Source organism: Hirundo rustica, chromosome 22, assembly GCF_015227805.2.
Source record: "Hirundo rustica isolate bHirRus1 chromosome 22, bHirRus1.pri.v3, whole genome shotgun sequence".
In the NCBI taxonomy this organism is placed as follows: Eukaryota; Metazoa; Chordata; class Aves; order Passeriformes; family Hirundinidae; genus Hirundo; species Hirundo rustica.
The window spans coordinates 2227071-2245177 of NC_053471.1; the positions used below are offsets into that span (position 1 = coordinate 2227071).

General features: G+C 52.7%; 1 long non-coding RNA gene across 1 annotated transcript in view; it reads right to left on the reverse strand.

The window, feature by feature from the left end:
• Positions 1-16741, reverse strand: part of LOC120762362 (uncharacterized) — a 54699-nt gene extending 37958 nt beyond the window's left edge. Inside the window, exons 1-2 of the long non-coding RNA XR_005703888.2 lie at positions 16603-16741; positions 14749-14856 (exon numbers count right to left, since the gene is read on the reverse strand). This is a non-coding gene — a long non-coding RNA (uncharacterized LOC120762362). The remainder of the gene's footprint in view (positions 1-14748; positions 14857-16602) is intronic.
• Between the last annotated feature and the right edge of the window lie 1366 nt (positions 16742-18107).

An 18107-nucleotide genomic window follows, 5' to 3' on the forward strand; every position in this document is an offset into this window, starting at 1 on the left:
CCATGGTGCAGAAGTCTTCAGGCTGCCAGCATTTTGCATTATCCCAACAGCAACCCCTCAGTGAGACCTGTCACGGTTCTGCTTTTCCCAGAACCTGGCAGTGTTACCAAAACACAGACACACTGGAGAGTTAGGCTTAGCTTTTTAGGGACCCACCTGAGAAAAAAGGTGATAAGTAAAAATATGTGAAGTTGCCGACTCTTTTGGCACTTGAGGGCCAAGTATCTGTCCAGGTGTAAGGCATTCAGCTGCAGCCCAGAGCAGGGGGCTCAATACTCACAATAAAGCGTCCTCTTATGCTGGAAAGCCAGGCAGGGTCTGGCCCTACCATTGGGTGCTGAGTCCTGTTCCTCTACATGCCATTGTGGGATCCTTGAATCATAGAATGATAAAATATCCTGACTGGGAAGGGGCACATAAGAATCATCGAGTCCAGCTCCTGGCCCTGCACAGGACAACCCCCAGAATCCCACCTGACAGCAATGTCCAAATGCTCCTTGAGCGCTGGCACTGCCCTTCCATCCAAATGCTCCATCCCAGGTGCTCAAGAGGAAGCCAGAACATTCTCCAGCTCAGGAAAATGGGTGCATGGGAGTAAGCCATGTTCTCCTGGCACTCCGCTCCAGGTCTGCAGCAAGGCTGCTCGGACCCACTTCCTCTGCGGTGCTAACAGGTACACAAAAAAAACCCCCACCAGAATATACAAAATATTCCTGAGCCACCAGGCAAACATCCCTCCCGCTCAAGGCGTGACCTCTCTGCATCACCAGCTTTCTGTAGAGACCACACATAATGCCCGTGGATAAATCTCCCCTCTCTGGTTTCCGTTTCCATGAGACCAAACTGCTGGCTCACACCTTCCCCTGCTCTTCACAGGGCATCGTGCCCTGAGTGAAAAAAAAAAAAACACAAAAAACCACCTGCTGCTTTGCTTTGCTTCCCTCCCAGGGACCACAGCCTCGGCCCCCTCGTGTGCCTCTGCAGCCTGGGCAGTGCTGAGGAGGCACCAGCATCCACGCTGAGGGAAACTGTGAGCAACAGGATGGGGAGAATACTTGTGAAAGCAGAAGCAGTTCCTTTTTGCCTGGCTCTGGAAAGACAGGGCTTTGGGAAGGCTTTGCCTGACATGTCCATAAGTGCAGGCTTCTTGTCCTTTTCCTGAAGGCTTCCTTGGCCTCCAGCCCACGTGTAACCATCCATGGGACAGAAGATCAGAGCGTGCAGCCAGAATCACCCCAGGTGGGTCTGAACCCCACGGGAAATGGGAAATTCATAAGGAAAGAGAATGAGGAAGGACGTCAGGTACTGGGGTGGGTGCACCTGATCACCGAACTGGGTGTATGGGGACAGTTGTGTGGGTGGACTGGGACCTGGGAGCTGAAAGGAGGAGTCAGAAGGAACGTGGGAGGCTCCAGGTGGCAAAGGGACCGAGGCTGCTGGTAGCCCGTGGCCAGCACCATGGGAGCTGCTGGCAGAGGGAGGTGGAAGAGGGTCCCACCAGGGTCTGTGGCTGGAAAAGGGGCTGCCATGGCCCCAGTTCACAGGAGGGCAGGCAGCTCCTGATCACACAGACAGCAGGACAGGATTGCATGGAGATATCTCCTGAACAAGGGCCCTGAGGCCAGGGAGAGCCCAGCTCCTGTATTCGCCACCTGCCTTAGCCAAGCTGACCAGAAACAGATGAAGCACACCTTCAAATAAGCAGGCTGAGTGTCTTCACAGCCTAAATCCTAAGGAGAGGGGCTGTAGAGACCGTGAGTCAGCTCTGTGTCAATAATAGCAAGACAGAAGCCAGGCAGGTGTCAGGGGCCAACAAGGGCACAGCAGCCACTGTGCTCCCCTGGCCTGAGAAGGCATTATTGCTCCAAGGAGTCAATATTTCCCATGCTCCAGCACCTCCTTCCTTCCTGGGGGATCTCACTCTCCCCAGCAACTCCTATCTGCTGCAGATGGATGTGATTCTCAAAGGAAGGGACCCCAGGCTGCTGGCAGCATCCCAGGAAGTGGAATAGTTTGAGGAAGGCCGAGGAGCTAGCTCCTAAAACAGAGACAGAGGAGCTTCCTAACCCCACACCCCCCAGTCTGCCCCATCCATCTAGTGAACCCCACAGAGGCTCTGTGCTGGAGGGCTGGGAAAGCCTTGACTCACACATGCTGCCCAGAGCAGACTCCCAGCTCACTTTCACCTGTTTCTGATAAGCTCACTAATCCATCCCCATAATGATTCTTTATTAATGGATGCTGCTGTCTTCATTACATGCCTTAATTAGTGTTTTGCGAGCAAATTTAAGGGGATAAGAAGCATGTCACATTTTCCAGTGGGGGCTTTGCGCACAGCTACCAAAATAACTTTGTCTGTGAAGCTGGAGTTCCTGTTTCACCCTGCCCATTAGCTGTCGTCACGAGAGCTGTTTCTGCCTAATCTGGCAAGCAGGCTGGGCAAGCTGAGCTGCTGCTCACTGCCCAGCCTCCCCGCCCCTCCTCGCTGGCTGGGCTCGCTGAGCTCCCACGAGCCAAGATGAATTTCAGTCATGCACAGACTTGAAGAGAGATTTGTCACTGGGAATCAAAAAATCGTGGAAAAGCCCAGAGCACTGCTGCCACGTGCACTGGACTGCTCTCCCCACACCGTGCTGTCTGCCTGGGGATGGAGCTGAGGGCAGCTGGGGTTGCTGTGGGCCCTGCTGACTGATGCTGGTCCAGCTAGTCACTGAGGCTTAAAGTTTGAGGAAAATTCCTGAGATATTCCCGGCATCCTTGGAGAAATGGCGAAATCCCTGGGCCAGAGGTGGGAATGACCTGGGATGGCTCCAGCATGGATCCCCATTACCAGCAGAGCAGCACTGGCCACCATCAGCATTTCTGGGCAGAGAGGGACTGGCAGGAGCCAGCTCCATGCAGGCAGCACCACCAGGATGGGATATGAAGCAGCCAGAACTCAGCTCCACCCAAAAGAAAAAAAACAGAGCAGATGGCAGATGTGACCAGGTGTCACGGACTGGCACAGGCTGTCCCACACCCAGCAACCTGCTGAAGCCAGCACAGTCCCTGTCCCCCTTGGGCACCCTGCTCCTCACACACCTGAGACCACAAGCAGGGGCACAGCAGAGGCGCCTCCACCATCCTGACCTGTGTCCTGGGGCTGGCCACCCTCCCAGCACAGCACGGGAAGTCTGGAGACCCTTCACACAGATCTGCAAACCCTCTTTATCTGCATTCAGTGGGATGCCAGGCCTTAGTGTCAGAAATTTCCTGAATCTAATTTCATCTTAAAATAAAACCATACTTTTCGCTTGCCATTTGTACCTGAGCTGTTGGCAGTAACAGCTGAAGGCTCCCCCTGGCTTGTGCCTGATCCAAAGGTCCTTGTGACAGAAAAAGGCAGAGATCCTGCTCCCGAGGAAGCTCTCTCCCATGATGGGTCTGGTTGCATTACAGGTGGGATCATCTCCCCAGGTGCTGCAGTGCTTCCCCCTGCATTAACCCCTTGACATTCCTGCCAACGCAGTTCAGTTCCCATTAGGGCTTTTCCCGCTTTCCCCAAGAGTGAAATGAACCAAAACTTGCCCCTTCGTCATGGTTCTGAGGAGAATTTAATTCCAGGGTTCAAAGCTTCTCCATCCCTTCCCAGATAAAAGGGTGATCAGCGACAGGGGATGAGCTGGTTAATAAAAGCCAAAGAAAAAACAGAACTGAGGAGCCGCGCCTATAGAGCAAAACCCAGCAGGAGAGAAGCAGCTTTTCTCCGGGCAAGCCTTTCCCCAGTTAATAATTACAGGCCAAGCCCACCAGTTCCAACCCACTGCTCCACAAGAAAAGGCAATTAATTTAAGACTAATAGGATTTTAAATTCAAAATAATCCGAAGCGGGTTTGTGTGGCAGGCTGTGAATGCGCTGGAGACCCAGCCAGCAGCAGGCAGGATTTGGCAGAGCAGATGGAGGAATTAAGGGCCAGCAGATGAAATCTCACGTCCTGCAGCCACTGGGCTGGTTGTGGCAGGTCCCCATTCATCGGGCAGCCCGGTGGGGACGCTCCTCAGTGGGAGGATGGTGAGGAGTTGTCTCATCGAGCTCATGCTAGTGGCAGTGACCAGACACAAAGAGGAGCCACGAGCCCATGCTGAGCCCAGACCACCTCTGGCACTGGGAACAAGGGACTCCAAACCCATCCCCATCAGAGAGAGCTGTGTGTTGGCCCAGGGACCATCTCCTGCCTCCTCACAGCAGGGTATAACCTCCATGAGGGTATAACCATGGCCTGGCCATCCTTATTCTGACCTGGCATGGACTGAGTGTCCAAGGGAAGTCAAGGCAGGCTTGGGGCTCTTCAGAGACCTGCCACTCTGCCTGCCTGCCAGAGCAGTTGGTTAACGTGACCAGCACCGCCCCGGTGTCCTCCCCTGGCACAGGCTGTCCCACACCCAGCATCCTGCTGAAGCCAGCACAGTCCCTGTCACCCCTTGGGCACTTTAGGACCAGCCCTGCTCCTCACACATCTGACAATGGGGTTTGACCCAGCAGTTACTCCTTCTCCAGCACTATAATCCCAAAAAAGTCTGGGATTTACCATTTTTCCAAGGAAAGACTCCTCTAAGTCTGACTGAAACAGTCTCTCCTGAAGCATTTTAGCACAAACATTTCACTCCAGAGCAGAGTTGTGTGTTCAGCCTCATTAGGGACTTAAATGTCTCAGCATGTGCAAATACCCTCTGGGTGAGTCTGGGTTTTGGCATCTGGTGTCACTACAGCAATTCCCTGCCGTGTCTGTGGGGACTCCAGGGACACAACGATCATCCCATGAAGCTTTGGTGCCATCAGCCCTCATGGAAGCATCTGCCACTTGCAGAGCATTTTCAAGGCAGGAAAAGGGAGGCTACATTTAGGAATACACACCGGTTCCACAGATGTTTGGAGAACATTTTAAGAAAGTCCCCATGCGGGAGGATTGGTATTAAGTCCTCACGAGATCCCAGGAAGCTCAGCCCGGTAAATAAGGAGTGTTGGTGTCTGTGCAGTGTCCTTAATCAACCTCCATGCCCCTGGGCAGTGAGGAACCACAGGGCTGACCCACAGCGACCCTGTCCCTTAGCTGCTCCCTGAGGAGCGCTGTCCAGACTGGGGGCTGAGGTCACATCTCACACACAAGACAATTCAGACACCAGGCATGGAAAATGTTCAAGAGGAAGATTCAGAAGAGCTTCCCAACACCAGAATGTTCCTTCTTCAACTTTTACACAGTCACAGGCACCAAGCCTGCTCCTAACCTGAGTCTCATTTCTCCTGGCCCCATTTTGAGAGATTATTTTTACCCAACACCCCACTTTCTCTAGGAAAGCAAACCCCAAACACCATCCTAGGGACAATTCCAGCCTCAGCTATGAGAGCTGGCAAGGTTGCAGAGCATTCAATGGCAAATCTTCCATTGTGGGAAACACTGAGTGACCTTTGTCTGCTGGGTGGAGTTTCTGCAGGCAAACAGGCGGGATTTATGGACCTGGCCAGAGGCCAGGGGAAAACTCCCATGAAATGTCTTTGTCACTAGCTTTGTCACTAGGAAGGACATGACCTATGGCACTGCCCTCACAGGCCAAGGGTCTGCATGAAGAAAGGGGCTTGTCCTGCATGGTGATTCCACATGAGTGAGATGAAAAACCAGGGGTGTTGCTACCATTAAATGAGTTCTTCCTGGACACATGCAGCAGGGAGATAGAGGAATGAAGACCCCAAACACACAAGACTGTGACTGTGGAGGAAGATGAAGGTGGACTGGTTTGACCCTGCTACAAAAAGCTGCTTGTCCTTGCAAAGCTGATGAAGAAAGCTGTCCAGACAGCAGGTGGAAGTGGGTCAGCAGACAAGAAGGAAGATTCTGAAGGCCTGAGGAACTGTCAAGGCTCCCCAAACCTCACTGCCGCCTCTCATGTTAAAACATCACTGGGAGGAAGAAAATGTAGTGGCTTGTAAGATGGTCAGAAAGTCGCAGAGAAAAGGCCTCATGGTTCCAGTAGAGGAAGGAAAATAAAGTCTTCGTTTGTAGGTCTTGATTAGCAGGGAGTGGAGCATCATTCTACTAATCCAGAACCAACAGGCAGACAAGGGACCGCTGGTCTGGTTGGTTGTTGATGGGAAAACAATTAACTGTTGTTCCTCCCCTGCGGGAGTGAAGTTTTGTCCCACCTGGGCACCATAAGAGATCCAAAGCCAAACAGGCACAGTGGGCAGAGGGTGGTGATCCTTTACAACTCTGGCACTGGGCATGGAGAAAGTCTGGGGAAAACACAGATGCAATGGTTACTGGAGCAGGGGGAGGTGGACCTCCCAGGCCAGGTGCAGAGACAGGCCAGAGTGTTATTAGAAAGCATCACCCAGCAGAGAACAGCAGGAGCTCTTTCGAGCTGTGGCTTATGCCACTGTGGGGAAAACGAAAAGCTAGCAAGAAAGGCAGAAAGAAAACACACGGTGGTTCCAAGAGCCAAGGAAGCAAGAGTCTCATGGCTGGGTAAGGAGAAGCCTGTCGGGACGTGACGCAGAGCTCTGCTGCTGTCCCGGGGTCAGCCAAGCCGAGGAGCCCATTCTCCTGGGTCAATAACCCTGATTGAGCTTGGGATGTTCAGAGGACCAGTGACAAACGCTGGCCACCAGCCATTCAAATAAACAGTAGGCAGCCAGTTGGCCAGTGGCCACTCAAATAACCAGCCCCAAGCTAAAAAAAAATACAGTAAGCTAGTAAATTTAGTAACCTAAAGAGAAACATTCCACTACCAACCAGCATGCAAATAAGCCAGAAGGGGATATAGAGCTGACACAGTCCCCTGTTCGGCTTTTGATATTCAGTGGCCCTTATCCAACTGGCTGCCAGTTGGATATTTGCATTGGAACAGGAAACAAATTTTTCTCCTATTTATACTGCTTACCTCAGGAATAAACTAATTACTGTTATAAAATCCCATTCCCACAGTGTCCAGCACACATCTGTAACCTCTGGAAGGGACAAATGCACGCAACTTGCCAGCTGGACTATTCCATCAAAATGGCCAAATCCCAACTTGCTTTTTTGTTGGCTCTCCTGACTGGATGATGAAGCAAAGCCTTCCCTGCAAATACCCCTGCTGCATCAGCTGTTTACCTTGCTCATAAACAGATCACTGCTACAAAATTCTCTTCCAAAGCTGTCCAGCACACAGCAAGACAGCCTCGGGACAGAGAAGAGGAGCAGGGAGCAATCTGCTGTTGTTTCAATTCCTGTGGCCAAGGACAGGGCCAGCTGGCTGTTCCAAGTGTCCAGGCTGCGGAGCAGCTGGAATGGAGGTGGTCTGGCCACGCTGAGGTCCACACATGCGACTAGATGGAGTTTGACAGCGAGACAGCCCCACACCCCTGTCCGGGCTGCTGGGATGGTCTCAGCGGAGATGGTCTCTGACTGTGGTGGCAGAAGGGCGTTTCTGAGCTCCAGCACTGCCAAAGGACTTCAAATCCCACCACAGTGGAAGCCAGCCCATCCTCACGTACATATGCAAGTGTCCCACAAGGTGCTCTTGGCAGACAGACCCTGCAGTGCCCAGCACACTCCCTAGCACAGAAATCCTACCCAGTACCTTCCCAGCAGTTCACACACAAAAGGAAGCACCTACATCCGTTCTAGATGTGTGCATGAAGGGACCCAACAGCCAGGGCCATACCCAGAACCCCCAGCTGGGATGGACCAAGCAATGCCCAGCAGTGCAGGGAGGAACCAGGCATCCAAGGACACTGCAGTCTGGCCAGCTCCCAGTGCTCGTTTTGGAAGACTTGCTGTTTCCTTCAAGTCCCAGCTACTGGAATCAGGGGATCACCAAAGGAAGACTGAGTTCTTCCTCTGCATAAAATCCACAGTGACTTTTTTACAGAAAGCCCTGGCAGATGGCATCTACGGAGCATGTAGAGTGTTTCTTTGCTTTCATCTCATTTTTACAGCCAGACTTGCCAGGCCCTGACGCATGAACACATTGCACTCACATGCTAAAGCCACTTTACTCACTGCAAACTCCCTGCTGCCTTTGGCTCCCTTCCATATAGACCTTGGCAGACAGAAGATGTGCTGTGGCTCTCCCTTGCCAGAGCACCACTCACCTGAGCCAGAAGACCCCCAGACCTCTGGCGTTCCCTCTGCAGATCTTTGCAGAGCTCCACGTGGATTTGGAGGCCAGGGAGGAATTATGGTTGATACTCAATCCCCTGGCTGAGTTGTCTACAGGTTCTGATACCTGTGGCCACCAGGCACGGCCTGAAGAGCTGCTCCACAGGCCTGGGAACAAGTGTCACAAAGTGCAAGTGGCAGGGAGGCATGTTCACAAGGAATCCTGAACTCTGTCTTTCTTGGGATAGACCTCATCTGGCATTCTCTGTGCAAGCTTGTGAAGGCAGGCTACAGGAACAGACTAGCAGAGGTCAGGTAAGAAGATGAGGAGGAAGAAGAAGCGGGGATAAGGAACACAGTGCTAGCTAGATATTGCATCCACAGGCTTGTCTGCTGGGATGTGAATGGAGCAGCCCTCCTCCAGGCTCACCTGGTTACTGAGAGCTGGTGATTTCCTCCACTCTGGCCTTTAAGTACTTTGTCACTCTTTGCATGCCGGGTGTGGCCAGGCAGAAGTGCACATGCGTCTTCATAAAGTGGCAGCACAGATAGGGACAAGTAGGATTTTATCCAAAGTGTACAGGTCTGCAAAGGGCATAGTGGGACCTTCTTTCTTTTCTTTTGGTGAGGCTGGAGTAGTCCCTTCACCCATTTAGAAAACAGGTTTCTGTTCATGTATCTGGAGATGCCAGGAGGAGCCACATCAGGAGAGATCACACTGTCGAGCAGAGCAGCCTTTTGATATCAGAGATAAACTTTCTGAAAACATTCAACTTCTCCTTCTACTCCCAAGTGTGGCTGTTTCCCATCCCCACTCTCCTCTGACGTGTTTGTCTGTCTGCCTACATCTCTTCTCCTGCTCCTATGGCCCACAGCATCAGTAGAAGAAGAATCAGAAAAACTTACCCAGTTTGGATGGGCTTATCCAGTTATGACCCACACCAGTGAGCCTGGTGTGGACAAAGCCCCCCAGCACTCCGTGACTCTGTCATAACAACCCACAGCCATCCCAGCAGGGTGCCCTGGCAGTGGTCCTCACAGTGGACATCAGATCCAGGAGAAGGCTTGGGCAGCGTGTTCCTGAACAAATCCCTGTGGAGGCTTCGCTTCAGGGGTTTCAGGACCCAGAGAGGGTCTTGGAGAACAGCTCTAAGTGTGAAGGGCCTGGGTGAGAAGATGCTACGTGGCTACAGTTCCTCACCCAGCCCTGCTGGAGATCCCATGAAGGTTGCTGGCTGACACAGCTGGGCCATGGCTCCTGTTCATCTGCCAGGCATCCAGACAGATGAAATGAGCTATAAAGAGACACAGACAGATAAATCCAGCCCAAACAGCTTGCTGAGCTGACCAGCAGGCCCTGGCAGAAAGCAAAGCTGACAGCAGCTGAAGGGTCTGTCCTGGTCTTCCTTGGAGCTTTTGGAATTCCAGAAGCCGGGATAGGAGAGCAGAGCTCAGGGCTGCAGAGAAGGATTGCTCCTTGCAGCTGGGCAGAGTGCAATGAAGGGCAATGGCAGCATGAGTGGTGGGGTAAGAGCACGAGCAACCTGTGCTGGATGAGAGAGGCAGGAGAACGTGGACATGTGGAATGGAGCCAGCTGAATGAAGATGGACTGGATGGGGAAAAATGGAGATCTGTCATTGCAGGTGTAGGCAGGGCAGGTGGGATGGGTGCACACCTGGGCCTGCAGGAGGAAAGCAGTAGGTGAGGATGGTGTCAGGAGGGGTGATGGATCAGTGAACTTCCTGGCTCCATTTCCCAGCGAGTGTTCCTTATTATCCCTCCTATCTCATGTCCACCATGATGTAGTTTCTGCTCATGAGCAGGGCTGGATAAGAAGGGCAACTCCCATGACGCAGAAGGCGGGAGGATTTCTGTCATGCAGGAACAAGAACAGGAGGTTCCCTGAGCTGGCAGCAGCTTGGAAGCTCTGTGCTGAGAGTTTTGAGCTGTTTCTGAGATGGCAAGCCCAACCCAACAGAAGACAAACCCCTCTCGCAACCTGCAAATCCCAAATCCAGACAACCTTCCTGGGGTCTGAGCAGACACAGCATCCCCCCAGGGGCTGAAGTCCACCCCTGATGGAGAAAGAACCTCTGAGGCTGGGTGAAAGTTAGTGGTGCCCCCCAGGGATTTTTCCACTGGGCTTCCCACATCCAGAACCACAGCCAGCTTCTTCATGCAATATCTCTTCACAATGATGCTCCCATGAGAGAGCCCGGAGCATCCCCAGGATTATTCATGAGAGTCAGCTGGACTCAGACTCAGAGCTCAAGACCCTCTCAGATAATCCTAAACAAAAAGATAGAAAGCTGGAAAACTGGGCGGTGAGTTTGCTTTTAGAAGATATCCCTTGTCAGTGGGCCCATGGACAAGCGACACAATGGCCTTTCCTCTCCCCTGCACGAGAGCCTCTTCCCTCAGCACACTGAAGAGAAAGCAATGCCTACAGATCTGCCAAAAGACATTTTTTGGAAGGGTCCTCAAGCAGCAGAGGAAGAAGACCCAAATGGCCCTCAACAAGAAGGAAATGAAAAGAGGAACTGACGTGACCAGGACAAAAGGTGTTCAGAGGGACATCTGATGGCTCTGGAGCCAGCCCTGAGCAAAGCAGAATGGAAACAGGCCTCCCCTGCACTGGCCATGGAAACATACCCGGTGAACGGGGCTGGGGAGTCCACGTGAGAGCAGCCCTACTTTTGTGTTCCACAGCCGTCAGCGTGGCCATGGAGATGGTGCGGTTGTGACCTGGTCCCTCTCCATCATGACCTCAGCCGTGTGTCCTACCTCCCCGTCCACACCGTGCCGCAAGGATGCTGCCTCACAAGAGTGTGACCTTCCCTTCAGGCTCACCCTACCGCAGCAGCAACACCAGCACCAGTCCTTCGTCACCAGCTCTACTCCGTTGGCCAAGCATCCAAGGTCTCCTCTCACATATCTGGAGACAAGTCACCACCATGTGGAGCAGGCAGGGCCCAGGACAGAGAGGCACTCAGAGCGGATCAGATTTGAAATTGGGTTAATTGCGCCTTTCCATCATTTATTTAGCTTGGGATAGGTCCAAAACATATGAATGAAATCCCCCCATGCACACTACGCTGCTGACAAGCGGATATTGCATCTGGTTTGAATATGGCAAGTGGCTGCAGAAGCAGAGACGGTGGGGAGGTGCTTGAAATACAACACACGCGTGCTCACGCTCCCGGCCCCCCCGGACCGTGTGCCCTGCAGTTACATCATGCTGAAGGACCCCACCCTGCATCCCCAAACTTTCTCCACCATCTTCACATATGCCATCATCTCAGGCCACTGCCAACACGACCCACGTCCCTGACACTGCTGAGGGGTTCACAACCATGGCCAAAGGCCAGGAGTGGGAGGAGGAGGAGGAGGAGGAGGAGGAGGAGGAGGAGGAGGAGGAGGAGGAGGAGGAGGAGGAGGTGGAAGAGGGCAACCCCTCAGAGCAGTACGAGGAAACATCCATGGGTTGGGCTGTTGTGGCCAGGATGGCTGTGGATAACACAGATGGAATGGCGACCTTCCCTGGAACGGAGAAAGGTTGGGAGGGGAGATACAAGGGGAAAAGAAAGCAGGGTGGATGCCAGAGTTTTATTTCTCTAACCCTCCCCAGAGCCCCCTGTCAGCCCGTGAGCAGTGGTGTGTGATCACTGTGGGGGCGGCACGAAAGCACTGGGGCAGGTCTGTCCCCAGGGTGACCCCCTTGGCTTAGGGGCAGGTGGAACCAATGCCAGGAGAATGTCAGCAGAGGAAAGTCACCTCTGCTCTGATGTCAATGGGTGCAAGGTGCAGAGGGAACACTCTGGGCAGCACCAAAGAACAGAAGATGCCCTTGCTCCCCCTGTATTCTCACGCTGATCTGCAGCCAGCACAGGTCAGGGATCTTGTAGGGGCTCCAGTGAAGCAAGAGACACACCAGGGTTCTGCAAGGCTGCAGGAAGACATGGGAGTTTGCAAGAGTTTCCTGCAGAGATCCCCTTGGCTCATGGTGCCAGGCAGCTGCTGGAGGTGCAAGAAAGGAGCAAAGGTCGCTTGGTGAATGGGAGGAAGGATGTTTGAGCGAAGTACAAGCAATGCTTCTCTTTCTTGGCTTTTCAGGAGAAAGATGGGAAAACACATGTTTAGGTGTCCCACACACGTTCTCATTTCAGTCCATCTCTCAGGAAAACATGTCCCCGAGGTGCAGTGGTTGCTTTGCTGGTCCCTGCAGCAGCACTGTGCCCAGGGGGACCAGGGTGGAAGCGGGGTCCAGCCATGGAGACGGTGGATGTGCACTGGTTTCCCTCCCAAGCTGATTCTGCCGTGTGTCCCATGGTCCACCCTTCCCCCAAAGCCTGGCTGCCTCCTCTCAACTCCTCTCACGATCAGCACCTACACATGAGGGAGATGGAGAGGCCAGAAGCTTCCAGCCCAGTGGTGCATGGTCCCCAAGCCACTGCCTGGGGGACAGAGGGATCCCAGCAGCTTCCATTAGCATCCATGGGTAGGTTTGCTCCAGCTCCCACAGTGGCACAGTGAAATGCCAAGGTCCAGGCCGGGAGAGCTAAGTAAGACCCTTCCTCCTCCTTGCAGAACAGCAGAGCCCTGATTTGCACAGGTGTTGAGCACCGTCCATCCCCAGCAGCCTCCGGGGCTGTCACGATCACTCAGCACCTCCCAGGATCTGGCCTTTTTTCCCCCTATTCTTTTATGAAGACGTTATTTTACAGCTTGTTAATTTGTACTTTTTCGAGTTTTTAACAAGGATCAAGGGCCAAGTCCCCAGGCAGTCCACTGGCCGTGAGAAATCCCATTTGGTATCATATAAATTATTGCAGATATTACTAATATTGCATCTATTGTGTAAATACTGACTAAATGTTTGAAAACACAAATAAATACAAGCTGAGCTGATGGCTGGAGCAGCTGCCTATGAGCTATTCTGGGCCCCCAGGGGGAAAGAATCCACATTTTAAACTAATGTGTAAATATGTAACCTGCCTCCATCCCCCGCCACATCATCATGAGCAGTCCTTGGAAGCAGCCCAGTCCCTCAGCTGCACTGCTATGATTTAACAACAGCTATAAATACATCTCATCTACTGGGCAACTGCACAAACAAGGGCTCACCTGGCAGGAAGAGGTCACCAAAAAGGCTCCCGCGTGAGACCACTGTGCGTGAACGGGTGCCTGGTGAGGGGAGATGCTCAGTGCTGGTCCTTAAAGCCTCCCCTGGGTCCTGGACCTCACCAGCCCAGCCTCACGAACCTCAGTGCTGCATGTCAGAACCAGGTATGAGCCAAGGGGCCACCAGGGCCGGTGAAGGTTCTGCCTCCAAGTCGTGAGCTTCCTCTCCTGGGGAAAATGCCTTCGCTCGTTTGGAAGCTCTTTACCCTGTTCCTCATTGCTGCAAGAAAGTCACAGAGTCCTCCATAGTCGTGGTCCTTCCTCACCATCCAAAATCCCAGAGCAGCATGCCCCTTGCCAGAGGGCAGAAGGATAACTCAGGGACTGGGTCCCCCCATTCCGCTGCCTCCCAGCTTCAGGTGCTGGGAGTTTACAGCGCTTCCCTGCAAGTCTGCAACACCCCCTGAGCCACCACGCAGGGCTGCCCCTGAGGGGAATGAGGAACCCTGCTAAACCCTTCCCCAAAACAGTGGCACAGGGAATTGTACCCCTGGCACAGCAAATGGAGCAGGGAACCACAGACTGCAGGGCAGGGAGAGGAAACAGCTCACATCCCTGGGCTTTGCCTTTGATGGACATGGGATGATCCCGGGTTTTACCTAGCACTGATCAGTTGTGACCTTCCCAATCTTTTAAATTCGATTTATCCCACATCCACTACTCAGCAGGGTACAAACACCTCTGGGTTAGTTTGGAGCCACAGAGCTGCTGCAGAGGACAAAGAGCTGCTGAATTGGCCACAAGTGACAGCGCGGGGAAGATTTGCTCCTCAGAGGATGACCAGCAGCACAGCAAATGTGGTGCCAGGCTCCTGTCACCCAGGCTCCTGTCACCCAGGACTGCAGAGGGAAGAACTGGCAGGCACTGGGCCCCCAGCACCCTGCCCAAGGAGGGGAGGGAGGGAAGAAGCCGGGCCAGGAAGATGTGAGTCAGGGCAATAAGATCATTGCAGTGGGAGCCAGTCAAGGCTCTTCCGTGCAGATGCCTGCACCCTAAGGAAAAACATGGGATTTAATCTCATTTCTCTTTGGAAAGGTGAAGATCAGAGCATGGCTGGCTGTTTCCAAAGCTTGGGGTACTTTTCAGGCGTGGGGTGCCAGCTCCAATCTTGGTCACAAAGGACAAAGTTAAGCTCACATGATCCCCACAGGACAAAAAGCTGCAGAGAGGCTTTTCCAAAGTTCTCCTGCCTCCCACCCCGTCTCTGGCACATCCAGACAGATGATTCCACACTGATTTTCTTAAATATTCTCTCGATCCTGTGGATCATCCCAGTGCAGTGTATACTTTTGAGCTTGGAATCTCCCAGGGCCCACCATGGCCACAGACTCCTCCAAAACCCAGTCTGACTCCTCCAAGCCCCTGCAGGTGCTATAGTGCCCAGACTCACCCTAGCAGGAGCAAAGTCCACCCCACCAACCCCTCTAAATAACAATTTTTGGCTCTTACATGTCACATGTTACACAGGTCCAGTGCATCAGCGACAAGCGTGTGAAGGACTGGGGGAGGGTAGCACAGGCTCAAGTTGTGCATCAGGGCTCAGCTCCTTCCCTGTAACTACAGATTAAAACAATAAACTCAGAAGGATCCAGCCTTTGGCAGGGACTACGAAGAACCAGTGTTTGACTGGCCCACAGTTCACAGGCACACCCAAATAAATAGCATTGTTTATAAGGACTGAAAATTAAAAATTAAGGGCTGTGATTTTCAAAGCTCCCCAAGGAGCCCTGACATTGAACTCCCATAAAAATTAATGGTATGAAATCCCAGCCCTGCATTTCTCTGGAGCGATAAAAAGAGTATTCATTGTGCAATCAATTGCTGAAATTCTTAATAATTTATACTAAAGAGATCCTAAGTAATTTCACTGCTATGGACAGTTTCAGTTAGCAATAAATATACTAAATAAAATGCCTACCATTTGAGTAGGAGAAAAGACTGTAAGATTCAGCAAATTAGCTAAAATAATGCAAAGTAATTTCATTCCTTATTCTCTGCTGGGGCTTGAAGCCACCCATTTAAATTCGTGTACTCCAGTTTGAATTTTAAGTTGTTTTTCCTTTCAGATGCAAAACAAAATTTGTGTGGGTGATTGCAAAACCTCTAAGGAATATACAGGTGTTCCCCATGTTTTTTGACAAAACCATGGTCTGTCAGTCAAACTTCACAGACCACTGCTTCTTGCAACAGCCTTGGGTTTGGCCAGAGGAAAACATAACCGGGGGAAATGTTGATGCCAAGACTTTGGCCTTCCCTGGACATTTTTGCTGCATTTCTGCATGTTTGCATGCAGCTGCCAGGATCCCCTCACATGTGAGAGGATCATTCAATTTGATATCAGCCACCCTCATCAGGCCTTTTGTGTGGTTTGCTGAGGATGAGATAAATGGTGCACAGGACTAGGGGTGCCAAATGAAACTCCTCCACCAGAGGCATGCCGTGGAGTCAGTGGATCCCATCCAAACACACGCACAAACTCGAGCTCCTCAAGCCCCACGCCCACCCACACCTGCCTTGCCCGTGCTTTTGGGGTTTGACAGGAGGGCACCAAAGCCACGGGTGCCCCGTGACACTCACAAGCAGCCAAAAGGGACCTTTCTCACCCCATCCTCAGAGCTTCACCTGTGCGGGACAAGCATCTGCGAGACACCCTGTGCATCAAGTTCCATGGCTGCAGCCCACACCCCTCCCTGCACATCCTGCTCTTCCCCCCACTGCATGTCCAGAGTGGGATCACACCTCTGCCTTCACCCAGCAGACACGCAGAAGTTCCCTCATTTTCAGAAAAACAGAAGATCATCAGCATAATTAATTATCATTTTCATTCCCTTTTTGGGGGGGATTTGATCCTCGACGTTGTAGCTTTCAAAGTTGGCTGAAGAACTAAGCGCTGATCCCATTACAGTTTAGTAGGAATCGTGTTCCTCCTTCAGATTCCCCCGAGACCCTGCCCCACCCTCAAGCCTCAACAGAGGAGTACACCCAGGATCAAACCAGCTGTACCATTAGAAGGTACTGCAGCTAAGAGCCCTCAGCAAAAGGTCTGTAAGCAAAAAGAAGCGGGAGGCTGTGGGCCACGAAACCAGACATGCATGGGCGACAAAATTAGCGACACTTTTTTAAAGAGATGCCACAGTAAATGGAAAAATAAAGACGAAACTCTAGAAACTCTTCCTCTCATTTGAGCCATGTCTGGGTCTTCCCCACAGCTCACATCCCACCACGCCTCACGCCCACTCCACACACTGAGCAGACCCAACGCAGAGTTTCCAGGGTTCTCAGACCCCCAAAACCCCAACCAACCTCCAGAGCCCGACCGGCGATGGGTGGGAAGAGCGAAGAGCGAGGTCCACGCATCCCACGCCCACCAACCCATTGGCTTGACCACGCGAAGGCTCGGAGCTCTCGACGCGCGCGTTTCCTGGCCGCGGCTGGCTGTGGGCTGGCTGGAAGCATCACCGCCGGCCGCGGTCCGCGGGATGCGGGCTGCTCCTGGCGCACGCCGACCGCCCGCTCCGCGGCCCGTGGGGCTGCCCCACGGGCCCACGCTCGTGGCCGTGGCCGTGTCCCCTTACGCGTGGCTGTGTCCCCCTCTAGTGGCATGTGCCAGCCAGCACGGCCCCGGCCAGCGGGGCGAAGCCGGGCGTGCTCCCCGAGGCACGGCCGCCGCCGAGCCGCGCTGCCCTGCGCTGGTGGATCTCCGAGGGGACGCGCCGCCGCTGCTCCACACGGAGTGCCGTCCTCCATCAGCCGGGGCAGGGCAAGGTGGTCCTGGAGGGACACGCTGCTCCGTGAGAGCCAGCAGGATGTTCCCAGTCCCTCAAACCTCTCCGGAGGTGGATAGGAAGGGCTGGAGGATGGCTTGGAAAAGCAGGACAAGGTTACAGGTACCGGCCAGAGGTACCCGGGTTTGTAGTGATCCCCTGACTCTCTGGAGACCTTTTTTTCTGGGAGGATTGGGGTGATTAAATGGAATTCCCTTCCGGCAGGTGCTGCCAGCAGATGGAGGGATGAGTGCCTGCTGCAAAGCCGGCAAGATGCCTCCTCGCCCCAATGAGGACGTAGCTCTCTTTATCACTGTTAATTTGGATAGATTTACTTAGCAGTTCTGGTTTCACGTTCCCTTATCCGCAGTATCACAACAGGGGCAGGATCAAAACTCACATCCTTGCTGCATTCACGGCTGACAATTGTGTTTGGCCCTGAAAAACACATCAGGTCTGGCTCCCTGATAGTTGTGTGCGCTGTGGGACATCACCGCTCCTGCTTTCCTAAACATTTAGCATTGGTTTTTCTGGCTGATTCTCTTAAACAATTCTAATTCTTTCACAGCTTCATGCTTCCATATATCCTGGTAGAGTAAAAAAATGAAAACTGCCCTGGTTTGCCCCAAGAGAGTTGAACTGTGTGGAGTAAGTATGGTGTGTTTCCTTTGGTGGGAGGGCAGACCACTCTTGGTCTTGAAAGCGAGTGACCATAAGAGCCCTAAGAGAAGATGGGACACCCTTGGAATCTGCAGAGCATGCTGGAATAGAGACAGATCATGAAAAATTCAACTCACAAAAATCTGATTCAATTTTTTTTGTTAATTGGGGGCCTCAAGCTAAGCATCCTGAAACACTTATCGTCAGAGGGTCCAATGGAAAGGATGCTGTGAGTGCTGTTCACAGTCACCATGAGGCTCCTGCCATCATCTCCTGCACCTCTGGAGAGGAACTGCTTGGATAACAGTGCTTCAAAGGTTTCTCAATTTTCTTAAAAAATAGCAATTCCCCAAGTGGCAGAAATCAGTAATCTGAAAAATGAAA